Genomic DNA, 27,023 nt, shown 5'->3' on the forward strand with positions numbered 1-27,023 from the left:
TGTTTCTCATTTGTGTGTCTTGTTCTCTTGTTGTTTTTGGTTTATGTACCACATATCAGTGAAATCATATGGTTCTCTGCTTTTTCTGTCTGACTTATTTCGCTTAGCATCATACTCTCAAGATCCAGAGAGGAGAGAGAGTGTCGAATTTGAATTTTAGAAAATAATAATAATAATTATATATATATATATATATATATATATATGATGCAATGCAAGTAGAGGAAGAACTCTTTAAAATCTATTCAGTATAGCCAGGTAATTTATTTTTAAGCAATCACATTTAATCACCATTCCCCAAAACTAAGAACCCATTTCATTGTACAAATATTTATGGACTGCTAAGTGTGAATGCTGGGGACCGAGATTCAAAGGGGCAGTGCACATACTGTGGACTAACCTAGCCTAGTGGTTCAGAATGTTGGAGTCACAACCTTCTAGACCTAAGTTCACCATCAAGCACTATACCATTTCCTCTGAACGAGATTCTTAGGTGATCTAAGCCTCAGTTTCCTCAAAATTGACAAGAGTAACAAGATTAAGTGAGGTACTATCCATAAATCACCTATAAATGCTTAGGAAGTGGTGTGTGTGCAGTTAATGTTAGTTATCATTATTGCTACTATTATTGTTTATATTATTTCAGAACAATGCCAAATGGTACCTTACGCCAATGCCAAGGTATTCATGGTCTGGATACAGATAGCAGATATGTAGACATATAAATTCATATTCTATTTGAGGTGTCATGCTATTAAAAATAGCAAATAGTTATTAAGTATGTACCACATGTCAGGTATCATTCTAAGTGTTTTACATGAATAATAGTATTTAATTCTTACAAAACTCCTGTGAGGCAGGTAATACGTACAATGGTAAATGGTATATAGATGAGGAAACACAGAGAACACAAGTTAATGTGTTAAGGCCACACAGAGAGTAACTGGCGAAGTTGTCTGTGAGTTGAGGTAGTCCAAAGCAGCTGCCACGCTCCAAACCACTAGTTTACTCTGCTTCTCTGATAAGTAAGCATGTGATAATTTTCAAATCATGGATGGTTTTCAAGAGGATGCAGCATCTGTGCTGGGCCCTGACAGATGAGCTGTTTACTCACTTTGTTTCCAGAAAAGCTTGAACTTAAACCCCTCCAAACAGAAGGTTGCCCCCAACTTTACCCACAGCTAAAATGCCTCTTTCAAGAATCTATTCTATATTATAGTGACCAGCCACCATTGCTATGATATCCTTCTGTATATTAAATATTTATGTCGGAATGAGGGCCAGAAGAAGGGAATACCACCCCAGCAGTAATGTGAGGGTAAATTCTCACTCTCTGTGCAAGCAGAGGGGTTCCCTGCAAGATTGCTGATCCTAGAAACAGTTTTCTGCTGATTCATAAATGGAGGGAGTGGCTAATTTTAAGGGGACATTAATGTCTCCTTCCATTTGCCCATAAGAATTCCCATCATTGCTCTGCCCCGTCAGTAAGCAACAACTACGGCAGCAATATTAGTATTGTTTTTGAAAGCCACAGTGATTGTTCATGTAAATATAGTGGTTGACACAACTAATATCAATATCTTAAAGACATTTAAAGAGATGAAACCTCGATGAGTGTATGGAATTGAGCATACCGTCTTAAAGATGAGGACATCGAGGCAGAGGACGATTTCATAGTGTATTCAAGATCACATAACTACAAATGTCACAGTCACGGTCATGGCCAGAAAAACCAGGTCATAGCTGTGGTGACAGACCTCTCTCGGCATCCTTATTTTGGATTGTGCCCTCTGACAGGATGTACAATTGAGCAATTTTATTTAACAAATCTCACTGCCCCCTGAGCCCACGGGTTGGGGTGAGAGTAGAGAGAAGTTTTCTAGCTAGTGATCAAATCCCACAGACTCTCCTGAACACAAACTGGTGCATTTCAACAGAGTGGACCATAGGTACACGAGTTTCTCAGTTGGGTGAGCCTCTAACTTGAGTATTTCTGACTGATACATTGAAAAAAAAATAAATCAAGAGGAGAAGAATCTTTCTTAATATCCTTCAGCAATACAGGGTGCTGTGGTTTTTAGGGACAGTCACTAGATGTGTCCTTTGATTCTCCTCCTGACAGCTACATCTTAGCATTGTGCTCCTTTGCTTACAAAAAGTTGAACAAGGTCATGGAATGTGAACAGAAGCAGTCTGTATTTTCCCTGGGTGGAAGCTTTTACAAGACAGTCCATCCTTTCTTATGGTCTCTTCCCATTTCTAGAGCGACAGTGGAAGCCTATGCCCGGGAGCTGTGTGCATCCACTCGAGCCCTGAGACAGTACAGTGAGTACAAAGCCCCTGTTGATCCACATGGGATTTGGGATTTAGGCTTTGGGATTTAAGGTCCGTCCTCCTCCTGCTCCTTCCCTTGCTCCTCTCTTCTTCTGATCCCCCTCCTCCTCATCCTAATGTGATTTGGTATATGGTGTGGGTGCTGTTGAAACCATTTGGCAAGATACTACAAGGAAAGGGATAAGTTCAGACAAGAGCTGACTGAAAGGAGAAGGGAATCGAGAGAGTCAAGTTCAGGAACTTGAAGGATTAAGAGAGGAAACTGTTTTTCAACCCAGTCTATAAAAAGATATCGTGGAGGCAGTGATTGACTATCCGAAAGGCCAAAGAGAACTTAGACTTACAGCAAGGATCAGATGAAAGGAATGGCCATCACAACCACCATTAAAATCTCTGAGTGCATTAAGGTGCTTCAGAGGAAAGGTATAATTAAGAGCTTGGTATCCAGTAAATGCATTCAATTGCACAAAATGGCTCAGGGAAAAAAAAGACTACAATCTTGACGTGCCCAGGGAAGCTTTGTGAGTTAAAGTTGTTGTAATTAAGGTGGCGGTGGGTGGAGGGAGCGGAGAGGCAAGCAAACAGACACAGCACATCTAAGAAATATATCTGGGAAAGAACAGGGAGATGGTATTGGCATCCAGAAATGATTGGATTCAAAGAGTCTGAATGCTATTAACATTTTTAAGTGAGCGGCACTGCAAATAAATCACAAACAGTCTATGACTGTTTGAGATTTGAAATAATACGAGGGCTTTCAAACCCCTAAGCAGGAAGGAGGCTGAGAAAGATGCTCAGCTACCAAGTAAGGCCTATTTTCAATGTCAGGTTTTTTGATGTGGCCAAGGAAGTTAATGGAAATGGATGAGTCCCATTTCCGTTAATAGAAAATGGACCCTGAGGGGACCATGGACCACAGAAAACAAAAAAACAGGATCCCACCTGGGGAGTGGACCAGGACACTAATCTGGTGACATCTTCCAGTCTCAGAGGGGACTTTGTAGGATTTACACAGATGATATAACTGCTATGTCTCCTTCATTTCTGATTGAAGTGTGTATTGTGGTACTTCCTATGCATGTGATTCTATTGTATATTAGCTGATAGCATGTCTTTTTAGTTCAGTTTTCAGTTCAGAGTTCTGAACTGAAAGGAACTATCTCTAGATGTGAAGAAGCAACAGGGAACCAACCACTCAGGGATCTGGACGTCAGGATGATCAGTGACTGGATGAGTTGTCTCGGGTTCTTGAGTGGAACTCTTGAGTTATCTCTCTTGGTGCGAGAATTAATATGCTTTATAAGCAGGAAGAAGAAAGAAAGAAAGAAAGATTTGCCATTGGACAAGCAGAATGTAGTCATTATTAAGTTTGTTAGAAAGTATTTCAGATTTATTCCCTTCTTGGCACATGGGAAATTGTACTTCCTAACTTTTCAAGTTAGGCATTGCCATGTAACTCTAACCAAAAAAAAAAAAAAAAGAACAGATGTGTGTGTCATTGAGGTGGAAGCATTTAATTATCAGGGTGGTGTCGAGTCAACACTGCAGTGTTGTCATCATCCTGGGAGCATATGTAGGCTTGTGCCTTCCATCAGCCAAGGGTGCCTAAATGGCTATAACGAGCAGATCACCCTGCTGACTTGAAATGAACATGTAGTGTGACAGGGAAATAAACCTGTTAGTTTCAGACTCTGAAACTTGGCAGTCATTTATTGATCAGTATAACATACCTCTCCTGGCTTGGTCACGGCATCTGTCATTGTTGTCTCATTACACATAAGCTTTCCCAACAACTGTAGAATGACCTTCACTTTAAGGGATAAGGTAGGGCTCTTTTGGTTGATCAGTGTGGTCTATCGTCATCTGAACCCACATCCCTGGCCTGGCAGCCACTCTTTGAAGTAAGGGTCAGTCCCATCATGAAGACTAGCATGACTACAACATTTATCTCCTTCTTCGCCACCAAGAGTCCCTGGCACTGCCCTTCCTCTTGAATGATTTCTAAGTAATAAAGTCCTGAGACAAAAATTCAGCAGAATTGTTTCCTATCTGGCTCCTCCATGTCCCATCACTTTGATGACAATTCACATAATTACTTCTTTGTTACCTCGTCCATTAAGTGAGATAATGAGAGTAGCCCTGGCCATCCAGCCATGGTGCTCTTCCAAGTACCAGCCCCAGTTACTTAAAAACTTAGTCATAAACTCAAATGTACTCCAGATGTCTTGGATGAGGGGACAGATATTCTCATACCCATTGACATGTATCCCAAACTTCATTTGTTATCCTGAGATTTCATAAAAGGAGAAGTTAGCTCCTCCCCACAAAAGGAAGATGTTGCATGAATATACCCAATAATTAGAATTATTTCATCAGCACAGCTCTTTTTTTGGTTTTAGCCTTCATGCAAAAGTTCTCCAAGGGCATGTCTTATTTTTTGTTGTTGTTTCTCACTAATCTAGCAAAGAAAATGCACATTGTGGGTGGTAATTGTTTAATAATTCAGCTTATTGTTATGGAGGACCCGCTGTGCTCTTGGTGTTGTGCTGGGGATACACAGGGAAAGCGTCTCCAGGAGAGTGACATTTAAGTGAGAGTTTATGAGTGAGGAAGTTAACCAAGTGAGGGGAGAAAAGCATTCCAAGCAGAGATTCGTAGTCTGTGCAAAGCCTCTGATGTACAAAAGGTCAACTCATTTGGAAATTTGAAGTAAGGCCAACGGGAGTGATGTGGCTGGAACAAGTGTGAGAGTGGTTGGGGTGAAGGCACAGGCAGAAGCCAATTTATCCTAACCTTGTAACCATTGCCAAAAAATGTTTAAATTGTATTTGAGGGGAAATGGAGAGCCATTCAGCGGTTACTGATGACCTTACAGTGCCCAAGTTCCATTCTTTTGAAAATGATGGAATCTTACAAATCCAAAGGCAGTCTGCCCATTTTGCAAGGATCTTTTCTAGAGCAGGTTGGGATTTCCATAAATCCATTAATTACCAGATTAATTGAGAGTCTTCTACATGACATACCATCTGCAAAAGAGCTGAACATATCGATATGCCCCTTAAGTTACAATGGTCATGTGATAGACAATGAGAGTAAGAATGGTTTTTTAAAAAGGAAAATCCCTGCACACCCCCTCAATAATAATTTTGCTTTCTCTAACTGGGGATTTTTAAATTTGCAAGATATAAAATGTGTTTAATAAATGTGTTTGATAATCCATGGGTGTCAAAGGGTTAAATGCATTAAGCTCCTTAGAAAATAATAGAAACAGGATAGATGACAAAATATAAGGAATAGCCCTCATGCTTCCACTGAAAAAATTCCTTTAAAAAGCCAAGAAAAGAGGTAGAGTGAAATAGAACCAAAACCTTGCTGCAATTGCAGAATTTTAAGGGTTTTATTTAACATTCTCTGGGTGTAGTTCTAAAATATTCATGCATGCTGGACATAATTGTGTCATTTTGTTGTCCACTGTGTGTCAGTGAAATGTCATTTGTTTCACTGCAGCTTATATCACTTCTCCAGCAATTGGGAAATGCAAATGATTATAAACAGAGAAGTCTTAAGTGGTAGAGAATTTGTTTTATGAATTTTATAGTGAAACTTTAAAATCTGAATGCTGTACTCAGGGAATGCTGAAGAACTAAATGGGCACTTTTCTCTATACAAAACACAGAGTGGTCCCTTTACAGCCACCACATTTAAAGGGACATTGAACTAATGATTAAAGGGGTCAGGAAATATCCTAGTGAAGATGAAATAGCACTAAATTGCTATTTCCAAGATCTAGAAACGACTATTCTGTGTTGTTTTAGAAGACTGTGTTAGTAGCAATGAGTGGAAGTTGCAAGAAAGTTGATTCTGTTCCAACTCGAGGGAAAAACATCCCATGGAATTCAGCTTTTCATGAGAAAGTCTTAGCCCTGGTGTTAGTGGTATGTTAGCAGAGGTATGCTATAGAAGAACTTTGTATACTGTACGGGGGAGGAGACCGGAAACCCTCCAGAGGATGTTGGGCATTGTGGAAATTGCCTGAGTTTTGATGCCAACCAGATCAGGACTCAAATTTTAATACTCCCAACTTGCTGGCTGGTTGAACCAGCTGGCTGTTATGGTTTACTTCACTTCACTTTTCTAAGCTTCATCCTTCCTCATTTGAAAATAGAGAGAACCTGCTCAGACTTGTAGTTAAGATTAAATGAGACGATATATGTAGAATTCTTAACAGATCTCCATCAAATAACATGTGTTTTTGGGAAAATGAGGCTCATAGACGTGTAGCAATTCCTGCCACATAGTAGGTATTCAATAAGTGTTAGACCCTTCTATCTTTCCATATCATAGTGATAAATGGCTCCAATTTCTGAAAGCTCCTTCTGTGGTTTACTCTTCACATACAGAAAATGCATTTAAGTGAGAGTTGTTTCATTGCCTTTCTGGTTTTAACACTGAAACCCTGTCTGTGCTAATTTCTGTAGGTAATGTGTCTCTCTTTATATCTTAGGGTGTGTGTGTGTGTGTGTGTGTGTGAGTGTGTGTGTTTTATCCTCCTTTAAAATTGCAGATTTTTCTCAGGAGAACTTCAAAAGAAGAGGAAAATGCAACATTCTTCTTGACCCTTGTGCCAATTTAAATTAGAAACCAAACCAGGATGTTAAATCCCAAAAGAGCTTTGAATTAGTCAGTCTAGTTTCTTTTCATTTGGTGGCAAGAGGGGCAGGTGCATTTTTATAGCATCAGTTTTATTTCCCTTTGTTACAAAGAAATCCAACTGCAGTTACAGTGCTACCTGTGGCTGCCAAATATGACACATGAAACTGAAAAGCCACCCCACGTAGCAATCAGCCTTAAATCCCCCATGGTAACTTCTTTTCTCCGTCCTATTTTTATTCCTTTTCTTTTGCTTGTCATTGTCTTTGCTAAGAAGTCTAAGTAGGGTTTTGTGCTACAAATCTCACTGTACCAATTAAGAAGACATAAGCATGAACTCCGAGTCATGTCAATCATGTCTGATAACCAAAGTTTGGGGAATTTAGGGCGTCAATAGGCAATACTGCTTTCTTCTACTCTTGCCAAAGCAAACTCTTCTGCAGGGAGGCTTTGAATTGCCTGGCTTGATCTATAAATTGCTAGATTTATTAGTCAGAATGGGCTAGGTTTTTCCATGGAACAAACAATGCCAACTAATAATAAAGAAATTATGACAATATACTGTAATAAAAGTATGTCAATGGCTTTGCGGCCTTTATTACATAAAATAAGGGCTACTTGAACACATGCACCGCGATACCACAGCAGTTGGTCTGATGACTGAGATGGCTACTAAGTGATTCTCTGGCAGGTCATGTATACAGTGTAGATCTGCTAGACAAAGGGAGGATTCATGTCCTGGGCAGAACAGAGTGAGACAGCATGAGATGTCATCATGCTACTAAGAACGATGTGTAATTTAAAACTTATGACTGTGTATTTTGAAACTTTCCTTTTAATAGTTTCAGACCATCATTGACTATAGGTAACTAAAATCATGGAAAGCAAAAGCGTGGGTAAGGGGGGACTACTATATTTGTAAAACACATTCGCTTTTATAAACAATAAAATATTCATTAAGAGGAAACATTTAGTCCCTTTGAATTGGAGAAGCTATTTCCACATCCCCAGGAGAGTTGGGCATGAGTATATTCTCGCTTGTGCCTGGTTTTCCCGTAGGGTAGAAGTCATGTGGCATTGTCTTTGGTGCTTCCAAATTATGTTCTGCTTCGGTTTGCTCCTAAAGTAGTACTTTGTACTCATATTTTGCTCCTAATCTTCCGTTAGAAGATATTTTTTCCTCTTTATCATATTGCAATATTAAATAATTGGCATGAGAGCTTAAATGTATTTACACAATACCTCATAGTAAAATGAACAGTGCCTTCCCCCTATATATGCACAATTACCTGTATTTACACTAAGTTGCCATCACAAAACTTGGCTCATTTTAACTTCACAGTAAGTCTGTAAGATACCTATAATTATCTGATTTTCACAAATAGGAAAATGACACTCAGTGGTAGAGGAAGGACCTAACCCCAGGTTTACTGATTCTATTGCCAAATCGTCTTCCTTGTAATGCTTTTAGTGTATCATTTCTTGTGGAATTGCTAAAGCAATAAGCAAGACTGAAATCCACAGTATCCATCTGCATCCCAATGATAAATTGACTGAAGTCGTTCAACGTTTGTTTATCGTGAGATCCAAAGCAATTGACTAATGGGGAATCACGAATTCTTTTGCTCAGGAATACTGAGGAAAATTCTGAGAGTGAAAATAACGTGGTCTGAGCTGAGCCACAGATCACGAGAAACGTCACATCAAGGCACAGAAGATATTGGTGAGAACAAAAGGCAGGTGGGTCAGGCTCTAGAAAGACACAGGTCCAAAGAGAAAATGGAGTTGAAGAATGGTAACGTGCCAGAGAGATGGTTGGAATTACAAAAAGTTTCCTGAAGCCAGAGAATGGGGCAAGGCAGGAAAGATGAGAGGTAAGACACTAGAGAGAGAACAATTCTGAGAAAATCTCAGAAAGCACAATGTCAGCTGGGCAATGAGCATGGGATTCTAGTTAGAAACAGATACTTTAAACATGACTTTGATGCTCATTAGGTATTTGGCTTTGGGCAAATTTCTCAACTCCTCTGAGTCTCAGTTTCCTTATTGTTAAAAGGATCAATATTATTGTTAATAATATTTATCTCAAAGTTGTGCTGTTCCATGACTGTATCACTTAGATACCCTAACTATGTGAAACCATAGCACTCTACAGTTCCATTAACAAGCGTCATCACTTTTATCTACCTCCATAATATGAGTCTGCAGCAGCTGTGTCTTACTGGTTATCACTGCATCTGAAACACTTCCTGACAAAAGTCATTTAAGCCATTTTTATAAAATGGTTTTGATTAAAACAACATGGAGGAAGTGCATGGCATATCGTAGGCTGTGTGTTAGATTTATTTTCCTCCAGAGCAGATTTCAGCAAACTTTTTCTATAAAGGGCCAGATAGTAAATGTTTTAGACTTTGCAGTTCACAGTCTTTATCAGAACTCCTCCTCAACTTTGCTGTTCCAGTGTGAAAGCAGCCATAGATAATATGAAGACAAATGAGCATGGCTGTGTTCCAATAAAACTTTATTAAAAAAAACACACACAACAGATGGAGGGCCAGATTTGGCCCTACAGCCATAGTTTACCAACCCCTATTCCAGAGGATACATTTAGGAAGGGCTATCTTTACAGCTTCTGATTAGAAGGCACTGACAGCAAAGAGGTTTAATAGGGCTAAAAAATGTGAATAATAAAGGATGATGCAATATGATAGAGGTAAGCATTGCTCTGTCTGCACCCTCCCCGGCACTTCTATTCCTAAACAGAGTGTGCTTCACACTCTTAATTTTCACAGCAAAACTTTTTTTTTCTTAGGTTAACCCCAAAGGAGACTTCAACTCAATTCAGGTTGAACTATTCTGAATAAATAAAATACATATGGATTTATGAACTTCAACTCCACAATTCTAATTGGCCTGAAGACATTTTCTTTTTACTATTTTTATTGAAAATAAATGGGATTTGGGGAGTATACATTCTCAAATTCCTTCCCATTATCATCTTAGATGCAAATGTCTATGGCTGCAGTTATAAGTAAAAAGTTATCATATATCATACTAACCATCTCCTGGCATGATGTTTTCTTCTTGCCTTTTTTTTCTTTTTTGATTCTCTAGATCCAATTGGAAGTCATCTTGAAACACACAAGTTGTGCAAAATGAAGGAAATCTACAGTATCTATTTGTTGTGCCTTTTGTAACAAAATAATAAAACAACTGCCATATGTTGATTGCCTATTATATGCCACTGTCCGTTATAGGACAATTTACATACATTTTCTGATTTAATCCTTGTGAGATGGGGAATCATTCCCATCCTATGTGGCAGAAAGAGGTGAGTCAAGAAGCAGTTTACCCAAAGCTAGAGGACCGTAACCAAGATTTTCAAATCCCCAAACCTTTTTACTTAAAGCCCAAAATTCCATCATGTCTTTTCAACTGTAGTACTCTGGATGTTCTGTTTTAATATCCATCATCAGAAAATAACAGAAATTCTCAGCTTTTATATACATAACCTTATAAATTGAATATCATGATAAAAATGCAGAGTAATCGGCCACATCCCAGACATACTAAATTAAAATCTACATTTTAACAAAATCCCTAGGTAATCCACATTAAAATTCAAGAAGCACTGAGTTAGATATCACTCCATTTTTACATTGCAAAATCCTGAAGAACAGAGAGTTTCTGGACTCAGATTGTAAAGGTCTTTACAACGTTTGTCAAGGAATTGAGACAGTCTGAATAGAAAATGTAGAGGGGTACTAATTATTCCCAGCTTTCTGCTTCTTAAAGCTCATTCTAGCAGCAGAGGGAAAATCTACTCAAGGAGAGAATATCTGAAGTTCCGTAATAGAAGCCTAACCTAGAAGAAGAGGGAAACTAAGGACTTAAGTCTACATTTTTTAAGTTTTTACCCCCAGGGGAAAAAATCAATCTGTTCTAAAGATGGGCTCTGCTCACAGGGAAATTATGTTACATGTGAATGCCAGTATCCATTTTTCATGACAACCATTATTTCATACACCAAATATTAGTTTGATTGTTCAAATAGAATTTTACATGAGGAACATTCTTATAGGAAGAATCCTCCTGTGAAGAATGTTTTCTACCACACGATTATAACACAGGTGGAATAAATCATCTAGAGGAAAGGATTCATATGTAGAATCTTCTTCTCTTGCCTTCCCTCTACTCTGATACTCTGTTTTTTTTATCCTTTCTTGTTTTCTTCTTTTCCATCCTCCTCCACCCTCATTCACTCTTCCTACATCTGTCTGTAACACAGAACATTGCATCATGCTCCCTCCCCATCTGGTGGCCACGTAAACAATACTGTCATTTCTTTATAATAATATGATCTGATACATTAAAAAAAGAAGGAGTAATAAAAGATTTCTGAGCAGTTAAAAATTGGTATCTCAATACCTGTGTAGTAATGTCCACACATTTTCTTCATAGGAAAGATCTTTAGATCCTATTTATTCTCACTTTGCTTTTAAGGGTATAGAATATATTCGTGTCTCTGTTTTTTATCATCATGGAAGGCAAGTAGGATCAGCACATTGTGAGGGTATTTTTAGGCAAAGACACAGTGAAAGCAGTCAGAGGGACAGTGCAGGGTGTGTAACTGATGGAAGGAAGTAAGAAATGACACAAAAGAAATAGAACCAGGGAATGATCGTAGAACTTACACATTCTGAATTTTCTAGAGCGAGGTTGAAATGATTCGCTATGCCCATGAGTGTTTATAATGGTGATCTGTCTCATGAAGTAATAGTTCAATTACGTGCAAATGTGATACAATTGGTTTTAAAAAAGAAAATTGGTGAAATAACTTACAGATTCTATCTAAAATGTCAAATTAAAATTTAAAAACCACTTTTGGTCTTTAGATAATTATATTTTAGTTATTTGGAGAAAATTAAATGTATAAGGATTAGCACATTGTAGTCCTCACACATGTTGGATAACATCTCCTCTCTTGAGTACTCTAGAAGTTAAAAGTCTTTTGACAGTATGTATTCTAATTTGTTATCGGAGGACCCATTTGTGACGGACAATAAATAATGTGTCCATTTTACAGATGGAGAAACTGAGGGTCAGAAAGCAAGTTGGCACATGTAAAATCACTAAACACACGGGAGCTATCATCATCTAATATTTTGCCCAAACTACTACTTATCATATCAGCAATATAGTTTTACATTTTCTATTTCTTTGTTTTTTCAGGACATTTCTCAAAAACAAGTAAGTTTTGGAAATGTGATTGGATGACAAAAATGAAATGATTAAATTACTATAATAATATATGCAGATAATTATTTTTAATGAAATGAATTTGTTTTATTCATTGTATGAGTTTCTGTAGTTTAGCAAAGATTTGGGGGAAAACAATTGTTTCTTAAATATTCATAGACAATCAACCATGGATGTTAGGTGTGGAGATACATGAATGAGCAAGATAAAACTTCTGGTCTCCGGTTCCTCACAGTTTAGGTCAGTGGTTTGGAACCATTGGGGTGATTTTATGCCCCAGAGGACATTGGGTAATATTGGGAGCTATTTTTGATTGTCATAACCAGGGATGGTAAGGTGGTGTTGGTGCCCCTGGTATCTAGTGGTAAAGCAATGGTACTGTTCAATATCCTTTAGTGCACTGGACAGCCCCCACAACAAAGAGTTATTAGGTCCAAAATGTCAGTAGTGCCCAAGTTGAGAAATCCTGGCTTCGATCAAGAGGGCGAATAATTACTAAATAATGTGCACATATCCAGAACAGGCCACTGTAATAACCTAAAGGGGTAACTTAATCTGGTTGGGGAGGATAGAGAAAGTTTCATGGGAACAGTGTCTGTGGACTCTCTAAAAGCATGGTTACTAATTCAGTCATTAGAAAAGAACGTATACTAAAGAGGTAGGATCTACATTGGGGACCATTATTTCTCAAGAGAACTTTCCAAGGAATACTAGGACACATGTGGCCATAAGGGAATAAAGAAAAGTAACACACACACACATACACACACACACACACACACACACACACACACACACACACACACACGAATTTCTGTGGTCAGAGATTGAGCAAAACTAACTTTTACCAAAGTTAGACAAGATCCTTTGCTGTAAAACTTCTTAGAGCCTTAAGATGAGACTTTCTAAGAGGGGATACAGTATTTAGCCTTTCTAAAATGTATTTAACCAGATAAATAATATATATTAGAAGTGTATCTCTTGTGGTTAGTATTGCATAGACTATACAGCTTTATCAAAATACTGTTTTAGGTAACAGGAGTTCATTTAAGCAGTTTAAGCAGGGGAAGTGGTTTGAGCATCTTTTTGTTTTTAGAGGATAAATGGTAACTGTAGAACAGGACTGGGACGCAGGTGAAATGGGAAAGGGGTGACAGGGATATCAGTTAGAAGATTATCACAATAGTTAATGGAAAATTAATGGAGTCATGTATTAAGTCTGTAGCTCAGAAAATGACTTGGAAGGACTAAAATCTTCAAGTAGCCTAACTAGGCATGAGGGCTGTCATCCAGGTAAGAATAATATTCTTTATGCCTCATCACTTGCCCTTACTTTCTCCTTTGTTTTGTCCATGGCAGAATGTCCATCCATTAACAGAATTGTAGCATAAAAGACATACTCCTTAAGTATGCACTAGGTTTGGGATTTCTGTCTACAATGGACCTGCAGCTAAGAATCTACCAGGCACAATTCTCATCCACTAAGCATTGGAGGGAAGCCACATGCACAAAGTAGGGCAGGTTGCCTTTGTAAACTGCATCCTTGCATGTTTGTGCAATGCATAGTCTTCAGTTTCTAAGGACCCCTGAATGGTGGAAAGTTTGGCAGCTCATGCATCACTGAACTCCTTGCTATACGAAGAACTCCAAAGTTACTGAATAGTCCACACTGAACCATAAATTACAGGGTAGTTATTTCTTAGTTATTTAGCAGTTACAGTGCAATTAGTTCCACTTAATGTCAACTTTTGCCAATACGTCTTCCATTAGCCTGAAAATTATAGCTTGGTTCTATAACAGCCACAATGTTCAAGCAGCTTCCAGACTCCAGCTTGCATCTGGGAGGGGAAGGCAGAGAGGAAATTGCTAGGAAACCAAGTTGATTTGTATGTGGATGTGTGTTCCTCATCCCCAATTCAGAAACCATCTGCTGACAACCTCACAACCCCCTTCTGTATCAGTCAGTGATGGAGCAAGAGGGTCAAAGAAGTACAATGCCCACAGCTGAGGAGTATGGTATGGCTTGTGGAAAATAGGAATAAACTTGTCAGTGCTGGATTTCCAGGGTCTGATAAGGTGAAATCCAGTCTTGCCACCCCCTGGGTATAGAGAAAGCTTGGATTAGTTCTAGTTCAGGTTTGTTATTTGGTTTGGTTCACCAACACATTTCATTTGCTAGACTACTCTCTAAAGTATGAGGAAATTACACAAAAAAGACCTTCTTTTTATGCTTTTATCCAAATTTAGATAGCCCATATAGTTTTCACTTTATAGCATACAATTTTAAAGAACATGAGTTAGTATTTAACATATATACCTGGGTTCATCCATACAATGGAGTGATGTTTTACAAAGTAGTCTTTTTCGGGAGAATCTATTGGCTTAATTCTTCAGAATGCTTTTGGGTCATTTATTAAGGGGGGAGGGGGGTGGGAGATGAGGGTAAGGGGGATCAAATATGTGGTGATGGAAGGAGAACTGACTCTGGGTGGTGACACACAATGGGATTTATAGATGATGTAATACAGAATTGTACACCTGAAATCTATGTAATTTACTAAAATTGTCACCCCAATAAATTTTAAAAATAAATTAAAAAAAAAAAAAAGAAAATCAGTGAGGTTAAGTGAAAAAAAAAAAAAAAAAGAATCCAATCATAGCACCTGTTTACTAGGCACTTACTATGTGCCAGGCATGATGCTAATAATTTCTTTTTATCTTTCCTTTTCCCCCCTTCATTTCATCATCAAAACAATCACTCTAAGTCTCTAAATTCCCTTTTCATAGACAAAGACTCTTAAATACTGGAAATGTTAACTCACCCACTGAGTAGTATTTGAATCCAGGTCTTGTGGAATCCAAAGTCCATACTATTTACAAGCTTTTTATTAATGCTTATTCACTGACTATTCAATGTGAGCCAGAGATGAGGGAATAAAGTGCTCCTAGTACAGAAATGCGAGCCTGAGGAAGCTCCAAAGTAGCATGCTTGGTTGTGTGTGTGTAGACAGACGTGCAGGCAGTATAATTTATAGACTGACTACAAAAGTGTTTGCCAAGAGGACATCTGTTTTGAATGATGCCAGCTTTGTCGTAAGCACATGTGACTTCTGACATACAAGGTCAGCAAGAGAATGAACTTTCCTGTTCTGCTTTCCGTTGCTTTTGTGTCTCTTGGGACCCTGATGCCATCTTGCCTTGAATTACAACTCATTGCTTACATCCGCTGCCTTCCACTTGTCTCCAAGGGCAGAGGCTGGATTTTCATCATCTCTGTACCCCCTTGCCCAACACGAAACATGTAATTAGCAGAGCAGCACACTCAGTAACAATGGACCCAGGCTCTTTGTGACCATAAGCACATTTAATACCTTCTGTAAACCTTAGTTCCTCGATTGGAAAAATGCGAATAATGACATCCACCTACTTTGTAGGGGTTTTGTTAAGGTTAAATTGATCCATCCACATAAAAGACTTAGAACAGTGTATGGCACAGAGTAAGTTCTCAATAAGTGATTAAAATATGATCCATGATATTGTCATGTTGGTAGCAGTGATATTAGCCTATCCAGATATAAGAAGGAAAACGAATGAAGGGAAACAGTCTATGTTCTTCAGTTGCCCAAAGAATTAGGATTGAATTAAACATACTAAAAAATAAACTAGGCTTTACTGCATTGTGCACACTTGTCCCTTTCTTTTTCTCTTTAGTAAAGCGTGTGCCTTAGTGGATTATTTTTATGCAAGAGCACACGACATCAATCAATCTAGCTCACAGAGTATATAAGCCCATCTCTGCTAGTCTCCAGAGCAGAGGTGGGATGACCTCCACAGATGCAATGGGCATGTACAGGAGGGTATAGAAATGGCCTTCCTTGGGCTTTACATTGAATTTCATTGTTCTTGATAAGATGGCCACCACTGTGGTGGCCATGTTACATCCATCATCTCAGTGGCTCCGAAGACAACCAATATGATCGATACAACTGGTACTGTTTTACCTTTCTTTTTTAATCTTCTTGTCCCCAGGTAGCAACTTAGTAGCTCAGACTTTTTGACAGTCAATGAATATTCACTGAATAAATGGAAGTTAAGTATAAAATAAGGTCTGTGTTTAAGTGACAGACAACAATTAATCAAGTGATCAGTCAGTTCTCATGAGAGTCTTCCCCTAGAGAGGAAAGGTATTACTGGATAGGCCCATGCTTTTGCAGCAGTTTCAAACATTGCATTAAAATCCAGCATGACCACGGGTTTCCAATTCCACTTATACGTTTTTGTTGTGTGTAGTTTTTTGTTTGTGTGGTGTATAAGGTAGTCTAATTCATAGGAGCAGAAAGTTAATGGTTGTTACCAGGAACTGAAGGTAGCACAAAAAAGGGTAATTGTTTTTTAAAGGGTATATAGAATTTCAGTTTTGCAATATAAAAAAGTTCTGGAGATCTGTTTTACAACAGTGTAATGTGACACTGCTGAACTGTACGCTCAAAAATATTTTAAGATGGCAATTTTTATGCTGTGTTTTTTAGTACAATAAAAAGAGAAACAAATTAAGTGTGACCTTTTGAACAACTTAAAACACAAGGTTAAGTACAAATTGTAGGAATACGTCTCCCCCCACCATTGTTTCTATCTCCTAATCCCCACAGTTCCCCTCCAGAGACAGCCGCTGTGAATGATTCCTGCGTTTCCTATCAGAGATCTAAAATATAGTTCTTTTTTTAATTTCATGTTTTTACACTAAAAGTGGTTTAGTCAGGGTTTTCCCGGAAAAGGAGAACCTGTATCACACACACAAACATATACACTCATATATACCTATATGTACATGGAGGGATTTATTTCATGAAATTGGCTTATTCCATTGTGGAGGTCGGCTGAACAAGTCCAAGGTCAGTAGAACAGGCAGTCAGGAATGGGAGATCATAAGCATACTGGGACCCCACAGTCACGAGCTGGAACCCCCCGTGCACAGGGTGTGGTCAGGAAGGGAGAGTCAAGGAGGAAACAGAGCCACTGTAGACCCAGTGTCTGTTTGGAGAATCTGTCTCTGGGAATGCTTAAGACTCACTAAAGGTCTTCCAACTGATTAAATGAGGCCTGTCCTGGATTATCTCCCTTTCGATTAATTAAAAGTCAACTGATTAGGGATTTTAGTCACAACTGTGAAATCCCTTCGCAGCAGCATCTATATTAGTGTGTGACTGAGTAACTGGGAGAAAATTTGTATATGCTACAAAATCACCACAGCTTCCTTTCTGCCCTCCAACTCTCCTGAGAGAATGTCCCTTTAGGTCTCCCTAATCAAGGATTTGGTACTAAGGGCACCCTGGGGACCATAGTTTAGGCTAGCCAAGGTGACACATCAAAAAGCATCACAATGGTACCACACACTGCATGATATTAACACTTGGTCTTATAGCAGAAAGATTTACCATACCGGTACATAAAAGCTCATTCTTTTTCACAGCTGCAAAATATTTCAAGGTATATATGTAATATAATTTCTTCTACCGATGGATATTTAGGTTATCTCTGGTCATTTTTCTCACTTTCAACAATGCTTCAATGTTCCCCTTGTATATACATCTTTTCTTACACATGCCAATAATTCCTTGGGGCGGGATGCTGGGTCAATCATACATGCATTTTAAAACCAGGTCAAATATTGCTACACTTCTCTCCAGAAAAGGTGAAGCAGCAGCTTAGCCTTCTACCAAGTATTAGATGTTTCTTATACTCAACATGGTCCTTCTTCCTTCTTTGCCTGGTCTCACCCAGCTCAGCGCTGTCCTGTGCTTCTGCAGGCAGAGATCACGTCTCCAAAGTGAGGGTCTTTCCATGAATTTATATTTCCATATTCTGGAATGTAACCCCTTCTACACAAGTGCTTAGAACAAATTGTGTTCGTTATCAGACTTTAGAAATCTGGCATGCTACCTAATATGTGAGAAACCTCTGGAGAGTCCTAGAAACCTGGGGAGAGAAGATAGCAAACAGAGCTATGGTCTACAAGAGATCACCTACTCCATAGTCTAAACCATTGTTCAGACAAACTTAGGTATCAGTTTTAGAATCTGTAAAGCCACCTGTGTTCTATTTGATAAATTAAACTTTAAGTTTCAAATTCTCTAAGGCAATTTCATTTTGGAGGAGGTCCTAATTGGAGAAGGATTACACAGCTAATTGTGAATGTAACTCAAATGATCGATGTAAGCATTCAGAAAGGTTTTGACCTTAGAAAGTGGAGGATGCACCAGACATGTGACAGGAAGAAGGAAGTAGTTTGGTTTTTAGCTTGTACCTTTCACTTTTATTTAAAGACAGGCACCTAAATCCGTTCTTAATGTAACAGCTTTACCTTTTCAGGATGAACTCATGGCCCCACTAATGATGTAACCTCTGTTCAGTGAGGTACAGCACAGGTTGTTAAAGACTTTAAAAATGCCTGTGCACTTTCAGGAGAGGGAGGGTGAACGGGCTCAGATGTTTTGAGTTCAGAGATCTGCAGCTGTTTGAAAACCCAGGGAATTGAATGGGAATAAAACTGTTCACATCAAACAAAAGCAGTCCGTGGCTTTGTGCCCAGTCTGATCCTTTGGAATATCAAAGAAATCCTTTCCCTCCATGGACGAAATAACCCCATATAAATCAATAAAGGAAGAGCCAGAGAGAAGAGAGTTTGCTAGATTCAAGCAAGTGGATTAGAACAAGGGCCCGGGTGGGTCCTAGTGAAGGAGCCTAAGGGGGGAATGAAGGAGGAACAGAGAAAGGACAAAAGACTGATGCTGTTAAAGGGACAGAATCGGCCAGTGAAAATCATGGGTGAAGACAGGAGTTAATGGAGCCGAGGGAGAGAGAAGAGAGACAGAACAAAAGAAAGACTGATGTGAATGAGAAAAAGTAGGGGACGGGGAGACAGAAGGAATTAACCCACTAAGCCATTCAATACGTTTTTTTCCTGAGTGTCTATTACAGACGCATGACTCTGGGGTCTCCTTAAATGTCATGATCCGGCACCTCACTTGCCTCACACTAGTCCCGGCCCTGGTACTTCATATGTGTGTGACCTTGTCCCTGGCCCTGGAGACGAAGTGGTGAACAAGATGGCGCCTCTGCTCTGAGTGGACAAGACAGAAGGAAGGTCAAACAGGCCGTTATAAACCAGTGTGCTATGAGCTGTGGGATGGGACATTTAGGAGGTTATGAAAATATACCCTCATCTGGGAGAAACTGAGAGTTGGAAGAGAGACTGAGGAAATGAAAAGACCAGAAAGTAGGAGAAAAGACATTTTGTTGTTGCTGTTGTTATTGATGTAGATGATGAAATGATAGTGGTTCTTCTAACAGCCAGTGTTCATGTTTAAGCCACTGTACTTAGTGATCTCTCTCAAGAACGAGGTTTTTCACAGATGTCGACACAGAAGCTTGTATCACGCTTCTTCTTGACCCATTTTGAACATGAGTATATTGTGTATTTGAGGGTTAGGCAATTTCCTCAAGACCACAGAATGGCAACCCATCCATGACCATCTTATGTCCAAGACTGTGGCCTTTTCACTACCCTGAGTTGCTGAAGAGAGGAGCGGAGGACAGGGAAGGAGGATGAGAGTGAGAAACGAAACAAGAATATGAGCAAGGGTGTGTGGTGAATAAAGAACAAAGAGAAGAATGAGACAGGAGGGAAGACGTGAAGATGAGAGAACGGGAGTCATGCAAGAGAGGAAAGGGTCAAGGGGCAGAACACACGCTGTAGAAGGAAGAGACATGATGGCAGTGAAATCGTGAGTGTGGATGACAGGGACAAAACGTAAGAAAACTGCTTGTGGGCTGAAGGTCGGAAGCGACCGATTCCTAAGAAATTGACAGAAAGGGACAGTGACAGAGGGAGGGAGAAGTGACACAACTAAGGGAGTCCTGGAGTCAAATGCAGCCTTAAAAGCCCTAAAATTCCCCTGGCTCTGGGCTTTCCACAGAAGCCAAAGGTTCTGCTGCCTCTGCAGGTCCCCACAAAAGGGAGGAAAAAAAATAACATAGACTGAGGTAGGAGTACAGGCCTCACTGTCCCTGTCTCTCTGGACAACATCGCTGCTCTGAACAACCCGTTGCCTTTCCTGCAGTCATGTGGAAAGGAGAAGAGTGGGAATGGATTACTATATAACCCTGAGGGCAAAGGAAGGGAAAGAATTGGGTGGGGTGTGGGGTATGGAGAGGCAGCGAGAAATGCAATAAGGAGAAGCGCTAAGTCCAGCCTGTTAGAACTTAAGTGAATTTTCAAGACCAACTCTTTGGTTTTATAGATGGGGAAACTGAGGCCCACAAAAAATCACAGTCCTATGTAGGTCACACAGTGAGTTCAGACCAAAGTCCGGCTCTGCCCAACGTCTGCCTGATGTAAAAACTGACACCCCACCTATGATGGGCAGGGAAAGAAGAGACACATGGAGGCAGGGCCCTGGGTAATTAAAATAATGTTAAGGGCCAGACTTGCTCTTCTGCAATTCCCAGTGGCAAGCTCATTCGCCTGCAGGCACATCTCGTTCTGGGAGCTCAGGTTGTGAGACTGCAGATTTAAGCAGGTGCTGCTATTTCTGTCCTACTCTCTGTTCTCAACCACAGGATGCCACCTCCCTCAGCTGCAGGAAGGACTTGTGAGAACATCGATCTGCTGCTACTTCATTCCTTCCTTTTCCCACTTAGTCTCCCTCTCTGCAAACCATACTGCCAACTCTGGCTCATTCCTGCAGATAAAGGGTGCTTCTACACCCCACAGGCTCGGACAATCTGCTTTCTGTCTACAATGAGTCACTTTGGCTTCTGCAGAAATAGGTATGCTGGTGACCTTATATGATCTCTCTGTGAAGGCACCTTGGAGATCCCTTAAACTGACATCAAAAAGTTTCCTAGCAAAGAATAAGGGTTCGGAATATGTGTGCTAGGTCAATGAATGAATGAATGAATCAATCAATGAATGAATGAGTATTTAAGCACTGCTACTCTATTGATAAGTGAGTATACTTAGGACCAGTGAAGGAAAAGAGTTTCCTTATATTTCACAGCAGTGCCAGGACTAGAAGGGGCCCTGGCTCAGGCAGAGACACGGATTAGGGACCCTCTAATACAGCTGGGCCATAATAAACACGAAGGCAACATTTCTTCTAAATTCTCCAGCCACCATCCATCGAGTGAGTACCGAAGTAAGTCAAGAGAATAAGAGCTCAGTGGTTACGGTGAAGTGGGGCAAGGGAAGTTGTAAGAATTGCAGACTGCACTAAGCAGGGAACCCTCATATAGGCTGTAAGAAAGTCAACCCTATAAAATTTAGCAATAACCAAGCTAAATTTTTAAGAAAGCCAAGAAGGATATGAAGGACAAGGAGCATGGAGCAAGAGGATGAAAGAGAGGCAGAAAAGAGAGAGATTGTAGGTTCCTCGGGAATCAACAAATCACAAAAAGAATGGCCAATGGGTCCAATATACTGTATGCACTTGGCAACAGTGAGAAATTGTGTGGAAGGAAGATACTTGACAGAACAGCCGATGTCAGATGGTACTTGAAAAGGGGTTTTCCTCTAAGAGGGTGTGAAAGCAAGGGTGGTGGTCCGTAGGCAGCAGGCTTGCCTGCTCAGTGGGCTGACGCGTTCTTCTCACCCAATGGGAACTGAGGACAGACAGGTGATAATTCTCCTGAATGATCTCTGAGCTTGAGCAGGCGATCACAGTGGAGCTGGGAGGGGCTGTAGTGGTCTCTCTGGCGAGAGGAATCTTCTTGAGAATCAACCTGAAGGTAAAAGAACCAAAAGGTAATTCTGGAAGAGTTTTTTGTTAGCATGTTTCCTTAAAGTAACTGTAGAAGAATGAAATTGATTTGTGAGATGGCAGCAGATCACTGTTTCATAGGAGGTAAGAGACAGTGTGGTACAGTGCGTACTGGATAAGCATACTCTGTGGGGACAGAGCCAGGAGTGCAGTGTCCAGGCTCTCGGCCTCACGTAGAAAGGTGCTGGCTCAGGTAGTAAACGGCCATCAACTGTGATTGGATGGCCATCAGCTGTGACTAGTTGGCCGTCAGCTGTAACCAGTGAGCCAATGGCCACTAATGTAACTGCTGTGGCTATGCTAGCAGAAAAATGGGGGCTAGCAAGAAGATGGTGGCTGAGCCAGCAAGCGGCGGAGTGAGGGTTGTGGATAGTGTGGCACCTGCTTCCTGTTTCTCCAACCCAGCTGCCAGCGAGAGTATAGTGGTATGACTCCCCTACCTATGGCTCCGTGGGTGTTCCTTTTTGGCCTCACCATATCCTATGTTCTGGTGTGGGGAACGGGACCAGAGACCCCCACATGACTCCCTGCATGACAAGCTCTATCTGTGAGTCTGAGAGAAATCACTTCCTGCCTTGAAACCTCAGTTTCCCCATCCGTAAAATGATAGTGCTTTAGATGGTTTCTGAGATTTCTCCCTACATGCTCTTCTTCTCTTCTATTCTCTTCTCTCTGGTAAATATTTACAACATCCATCATTCTTTCTTGATGCTGGAAATCTGTGCAGATAAAAAAATCACTTCTCCTCATTAATCTACTGTTACCTGGATGAAGAGAGGCTCTTCAAACGGAGACCCAGGAACCACTGGGAAGAACCTAGTTTAGAAACGTGTTGATAATTGCTTAGAAATCAGTCAGATTCTGAGGTCCTTGAGAATGAAACTAAATGTTGAGAAGAATCCAGGCACTTTCATATTTAGGTTCTTTGCAAGCCCTCTTCCTCATAAGCATAAGTGAAATTGCTTCTTTAACCAAGGTCAGGTTAAATTGACTGGACATGGGCACGCTCCGCCTTTGGCTGCAAGCCAGCTGGAGCTTAATAACCATCACATTTCGTCCTGCGAACTCTGTGGCTTAGGTCGGCTTCACATTTTTTTGTACACTCTCTTTCTGCAAATGCCTTTCCTCATAAAGAGCATTTCCAAAGGTTGAATATAGTGATTAGTGACACGTACACACTTAATCTTCTCCAGACTTTTCCTGTCTGTGGCTCCGCTCTGCACTTCCAGTCCTCAGAGTTTTATGCCTGTATCAAGGAAATGTTTTCATCTGTCTCACTGCTATTTTCTTTTCTGTCTTATAAATCCTTAAAGAAATGTAGTGAGAGTGAGTTTAGTGAGAGGCTGGATGGATGGCTCCAGAGAATGAATTCTCTTTATCTGAAGAACAGTCTCTATACACAGAGAAGCAAATAGCATCTTTCAATTCTGTCAACATGAGTATTAAGCATTTATAGAGCTTTCCCCTCTTTCACTATAACAGCTACAAGCAGTTTAATTAGTTGGTGTTCACCCCAGAGTTGTAAAGATAGACGATTCAATTTATCCATCCTTAGATGAAATGCACATTTGAACCCAGGCTCTCTGATAGAAAGCCAAGAGTGCTTGGCTTGGCATCAAATGCCCCAGGTTAACCTTTTGGGCCTGAAGTTGTTAAACTATGTGACCTGATTCAAATCACTTCATGATTCCAGGGTCAACATGGAAAAGAAATACACATCATGATACCAACAAAGCATGCATTCTTATTGGTAATGAAATGATATACTCTCCCAAGGGGGGTAAAATTGGTTCATGGGGTAAAAAAGTCTTGCTCTTTGTGTATAAAGCACAGATTTATATACTATACAGAAACAGTTATAGAAACAGTTGCACAGTATATTTGTAGCATTAAAGTTTTATGGGTGGGAGGTGCAATCAGAAAAACATGTCTAAAAATTCCTGGGGCAGTGTTAAAATGAAGAAGTTGAGAAATCCTGCAATAGAGAACAAGGAATGGAACATCCATTGTGCAGCTGCTCCGTTCCAGTCTTCATGCCTCCATTAATCCTCACAACCTTCTAAGGAAACTGTAGGTATGTTTCTTTATTTATTCAGAAGACTCAGGGTAGGAGGCAAATGAGATAATGTGTAAAAAAAAAATACCCTTTACATGATAAAGTTCTATGCCAATATACAGTGCTATTATTGGTAATTTTGTCATATACATAACTGTTAGCAATTAGTGGAAAACAAACCATCCAAAAGCTAATGGCTTAAAACAATAACCATTTATTTAGCTCACAATTCAGTAGGTCTTCAAATGAAGCTGGATTCAGCTGGGCAGTTCCGGTGTTGGCTGTGCTCCCTCATGCATCTATGCAAGCTGCCGGTCACTTAGGCAGCTCTGCTTCTGCAGGATGGTTCACTGGTTGGCTTCGGGGACATTGGCTGGTTGGCTTCGGGGACGCCTAAGACTGGCGTCTGTTGGTTTAAACCCCATTTGTTCCCATAGGGTATCAGTAGGCTTCCAAGAGACCCGGCTGAAGTGGGGGAAGACCCCTTAAGGTCCTAACTCAGAACCAACACACTGTCATTTCCAGCACCGCATATCTGTCAGAGCCGATCCCAAAGCCAACCCAGATTCAAGCAGTAAGGAAATCAACTCCATCTCTTGGTGGGATGGGCTACAAAGTCACATTGCAGGGAGTGCAAGCAAAAGGAGAGGAATAAGTGCAGATGTCTGATAAGCAATCTTTCTCGACATACACATGATTAATAATGGTCAACAATCAGTCTACCTTGTGAGCCAAAGCTCACTTTTAAAACTGTGAACTATGATATGAATATTATCACCATCCCCTGGCTTTTGATCCTTCAAAACATGCTTGGAATGTGGGAGTAAAAATGTTATCACAAGGTTGTCTTTTGTAAACATCATGGGACAATTGTAAAGCAAGTGCTTGCTAAATGCTAAGTGAAATAAGCCAGTCACAAAGGACAGATACTGTCTGGTGTCATTTTCACGAGGTATCTAAGATAATCAAACTCATAGAAGCAGAAAACAGAAGGGTGGTTGTGAGGGGATGAGGGTGAGGAAATGGGGAGTTGGTCAATGAGTATAGTTGTATATGAGGAGTAAGCCTCGAGATCTTCTGTGCAACATGGTACCTGTACTTAGCAATATGGTGTCGTGCACTTAAACACTTGAGAGGGTAGATCTCATGTTAAGTGTTCTTATCCCCCGACACGCACGCACACACACACACAAACAAACACACAAACACACACACACAAAGCAAGGGAACAGAAGGAAACTTTCTGAGGTGATGGACATGTTTATTATCTTGATGGTATAAGATTTACTATCTTGATGGCATAATGGGTGTATGCACATGTCCAAACTCTTCAAAATGTATATATTAAATATGTACAACTTCTTGTATAGTAAGTATACCTCACTAAAGCTGAAAATTAAAAAAAAAAAGAATTGAAAGATATATAGTCCTTTTTCAGAGCTTTCTTAAAACAGCTCCCATCTGAGGAAGGAAGCTTAAAAGTCTCCCAGTTCTAGTCAAGCATTAAGTGAAAGCATCAGAAAGCCAAGTAAATGTGTGGACACCATTATATCAGCCACATAAAAAATTTCCTGCCCTGAGTTATGATTGAATGTCATACCCTCACCCTTTATGGAGGGCCAATCTGTGAATTGCCCAGGAGAATAGCATTTCTGTGTCTTTTGTAAAACTCAGGTTGTAGATAATGTACACTGAATGATTTTTGTGTGTTTGTGTGTGTGTTTTTTTTTTCCTTTAAATACTGTTGTACATGCTAAGTTTCTTCTTGGGTTAAGATCCAGAAAGAATTTTCTCTATAGATGAATTTGTATGATTTCTATTATTATGTAATTCAAAATGTTTTTCTTTATAGCTTAGCTGCCAGAAAATAAACTAATTGCCCCTGTACTATAATCTTCTCACCTCAAGAGCTTGAAAGTGCCAATACTTTTTTTCATATGCCTCTTTAAATAACCTTAAATGTTATGTCTCTTACTTGTTTTAACTGCTAAGTCACCCTAAGCCATTTCAGAAGAAGTCAAAGGACATATTTAAAATATCTTTTTAAGTGAACTAATGTCCTGAGGAGGTGTTTGCATAATTATAAGTCTGGATTTGAAAGATTAGCCCTTTAGATGCTATTTTTAACACCCTACATCCAAAGACTGTTAAGCTGCCTCCTCATGGATGGGGACACCTGTGTTTGCCTCTTTGGTCCCAATAATTTTACTTTCCTGAACTATGGTGATCGGCATTGATGAGTATTTCTGCTGAGCTATACTTTGCTCCCGTAATGATAGAATTCTTTTTTTAGACATGGCAATATTATGTTTACTAGAATTGCTAATTATATTTAATGATACACAATTTAGATAAAGATTTAAAGCACTGTGAAACGTACCTCGCTTTAAATGGGTTCTCCCTTTGGTCGTCTTCAAGATGGTCACAACTTGTAAAATGCTATGTATTTTTCTGATTATCCAAAGCTCAGCATCTCCACTTGGGCGACTCTGAATTGGAAGTCAGACTTGTAGTTTCAAAAGGGTAGACACTTTGTCTCTTGTATCTGGTGTCATTTCTCCAGGGAGTTGACCATAGAGGCCAATAAATACCTACTGAGCAATTAAATATTTGTTCTGCAGCTCTCTAACTGCCAGGGAGATTCCGGGCAGTTACTTCTTCTCTCTGGTCAAATGATCTCAACCATGTCATGGGCATAAAAGTATACATTTGATGAGTTGGTTGTAAAAACGAGATAAGGTAATGGCCATGAAAACCACAGCGAATCATGAGGCACCGTGGCTGTGGACATCTGTGGAAGGAATCTTGTTTTTCCTCTGCAGCTTCCTCTTCTTTCTCATCTCTAACGTTATCCGAGTCATGAGGATTTGTGGTCCTACTCTGGAAACAGACTCTCGGTACTGCCC

The sequence above is a fragment of the Rhinolophus sinicus genome, linkage group LG04 (genome assembly GCF_036562045.2).
Source record: "Rhinolophus sinicus isolate RSC01 linkage group LG04, ASM3656204v1, whole genome shotgun sequence".
In the NCBI taxonomy this organism is placed as follows: Eukaryota; Metazoa; Chordata; class Mammalia; order Chiroptera; family Rhinolophidae; genus Rhinolophus; species Rhinolophus sinicus.